We start from the raw sequence: 2,900 nt of genomic DNA, 5'->3' as shown, positions 1-2,900 counted from the left end.
TCACCTCTCACTCACCTCAATTCTCTTCCTATCTCTCCAGTCACTTTTCAGTCTTTAGTAGATTTCTCTTCTACTATGTACCTCCTACATCTTGCAGCTACTGGTCCTTCCTTGGCCCTTTTTCCTTTTTGAAGCTATTCATTCTCCCTGGGTAAATTTTCTTTCCCAGGTCTTCAACTACCAACCATATGCAGATGGATCTCAGCTTGAATTTCCAATACCAACTTCTCCTTACTTCCAAGCCTATGTAACTACCAACCATATGCAGATGGGTATCAGCTTGAATTTCCAATAGCAACTTCTCCTAACTTCCAAGCCTATGTAACTACCAACCATATGCAGATGGGTCTCAGCTTGAATTTCCAATTCCAACTTCTCCTAACTTCCAAGCCTATGTGTCCAACTGTCCAGTGAATATTCCCTGGAGGTCAGCATATTCAAAGCTGAGATCCTCGTCTTCCCCTGAAGCTCTTCATTTCTCCCAGTCGCAATGGATGTCCCACATTTACTCAGACTTTGAAACTAGAGAACTAGGGATCATCCAAGATTCCCTTTTTCCGACAGCATGTATGTGCTAAGTGACCCTATGAACTGCAGCCTGCTGGGCTCCTCTGTCCGTGGGATTCTCCAGGCAAGAATACTGGAGTGCCACCTGGGAAGCCCTTCTCCCACAGACCCTGCATCAATCAAGTCCTGATCATCAGCTCTTGAAATCTTTCTCAGACTTAGCTTTCCCTATCTGTTCCTATAGTTGCTGCCCATTTTTTCCCCAGATTTTCATCATTTCTCTCCTGGATGAACACTATCCTCCTTTACTGGTCTCCCTGACTTCAGACCCAGCTCCTGCCCACCCTCACCATGTACCATAGTGCCTCCAAAGCAGCTCTAGATGTTAATTCTCTGCTAACTCTCAATGGATCTTCATCTAGGACAATGTAACACAGTCCTTCTCTATCTAAACTTCCTTGTCTTATACCAGCTTCATACTTTCACAAATCCTTCCTTGTTGTATTTGATGCTCTGAGAGTATCAAACTCTTTGTAACTCCTCAAATGTGCTAGACCTTCCTGCCTTTGCATGTTCTTTTCTCTCTGCCCCATCCCGATGTGTAGCTGGCAATGCCCACACACCCTTCGTGTCCTGGTTCAAGCATTCCCTCCTCTGTGAAAGGCTTCCCTGACTCTCTAAGGCAGATTTTATCCTTCCTTCTATAATTAAGAGGTGATAAGGTGGGAAGAAGAGAGTAACAGGTACCTGGAGATTGGGATAGGGACTCCATGCATAGAGAAAAAAAAACAGAGGAGCCTAGGGTGCAGATTCTTTGTGGGATTTGCCTCGGACCTACTGTACTTGTGCATGAATCAGATTCAGTTCTGGACCTGGGAAGGCTGTGACAAGAGGACAGAGATGTTTTCCCCTCCCCCCACTTCCTCACAATAGTGATTGACATTACGGGAATTATCCTGGCCTGCTTGGCAGCAGTTTTCTGTCTTGGATTATTTGGTGCTTTTCTAAGTAAGAAGAGATCTGAACTGGACAAAAATAGAAGTAAACCCTGGGGCATGTGCCAACCCACCAAATTGCTTTCTGGCCTTGTGATTCAGAGGACTATGTAATTATGAGACTGTCATACACATATATGTTGGCTTGAAGAAATTAGACTTAGACACCCAATTGCCAACAGCAATGAGAAGAGACAGACTTGTTGGAACTGAGTGAATGGTGTGGTTTCCAAAGAAACTTGGAGGCTTGGGTTTTCTGATGAGAAGATACTGCTGAATTAAATCTAATTACCATAGGAAGTAGCCCCCACTTTTCAAAGCAAAGAGCTAGTAATGACTCTGGCAAGGTTATGAAGGTGTGTCCCAAGATTTCCTAAAAAGATTGACTGCCAAAGCAGCCCATCGTTCTCTTATTTCATTAGGTCTTCTCAAATGGGGTGAAGAAGATCTATTTCTCTCCAAATTCACCTCAGTTGTGCTTCTGTCCTAGTTACTGAACAAGTGATGGACCCCTTGCTGTAGCTTAGAAACAATGCTACAGTCATTGATTCTAACTTTGGTGTTTTTGGAAACTTAGCACCTCTTTGCTCTTCACCCTTCTTGCCAGTGGCTCTGTCAATTTCTCAACCTAACTAGGATCCAGTCCCATCACTTCATGGCAAATAGATGGAGAAAAAGTGGCAACAGTGGCAGATTTTATTATCTTGGACTCCAAAATCACTGCAGTCATGTAATTCAAAGTCACCTGCTCCTTGGAAGAGAAGCTATGAAAAACCTACACAGTGTATTAAAAAGCAGAGACGTGTGTTGTATGAAAGGAGAGAAGGTTAGCACTCCTCTTGACAAGGATGGAAGAGGCTCTTGGGCCTGACAACATGCATATGATTAAGGCATTGCCTACCTACTTTGTGGCATCTAACCAAATTTTTTTTTGTGCTTTCCAAAGTAGGGGGATGTATTTTAAAGGATGATTTATCTTGTGAAAAATAAACATTAAATTTGAAAAATAAAAAAAATTTTTTTAAAGCAAAGACATTACTTTGCCAACAAAGGCCTGTATAGTCAAAGCTATGGTTTTTCCAGTATTCATGTATGGATGTGAGAGCTGGACCATAAAGAAGGCTGAACACTAAAGAAATGATGCTGGAGAAGACTCTTTAGAGTCCTTTGGACAGCAAGATCAAACCAGTCAATCCTAAAGGAAATCAGTCTTGAATATTCATTGGAAGGACTGATGCTGAAGCTAAAGCTCCAATACATTGACCACCTGAAACCAAGAGCCAACTCATTGGAAAAGATCCTGATGCTGGGAAAGATTGAGGGCAGCAGGAGAAGGGGATGACAGAGGATGAGATGGTTGGAAGGCATCATCGACTCAATGGACATAAGTTTGAGCAA

General features: G+C 42.8%; 1 non-coding gene across 1 annotated transcript; it reads left to right on the top strand.

Annotated features, from left to right (window-relative positions):
* The first annotated feature begins 2,306 nt into the window (after window positions 1-2,306).
* Window positions 2,307-2,433, top strand: LOC133058919 (U6atac minor spliceosomal RNA). Its single transcript, XR_009693430.1, has one exon. It is a non-coding gene; the product is annotated as a U6atac minor spliceosomal RNA (small nuclear RNA).
* Window positions 2,434-2,900: the final 467 nt, after the last annotated feature.

Source organism: Dama dama, chromosome 6, assembly GCF_033118175.1.
Source record: "Dama dama isolate Ldn47 chromosome 6, ASM3311817v1, whole genome shotgun sequence".
Lineage (NCBI taxonomy): Eukaryota > Metazoa > Chordata > Mammalia > Artiodactyla > Cervidae > Dama > Dama dama.
The sequence above is the reverse complement of the archived record's forward strand: the minus strand, read 5'-3'. Positions and strand labels throughout refer to the sequence as shown.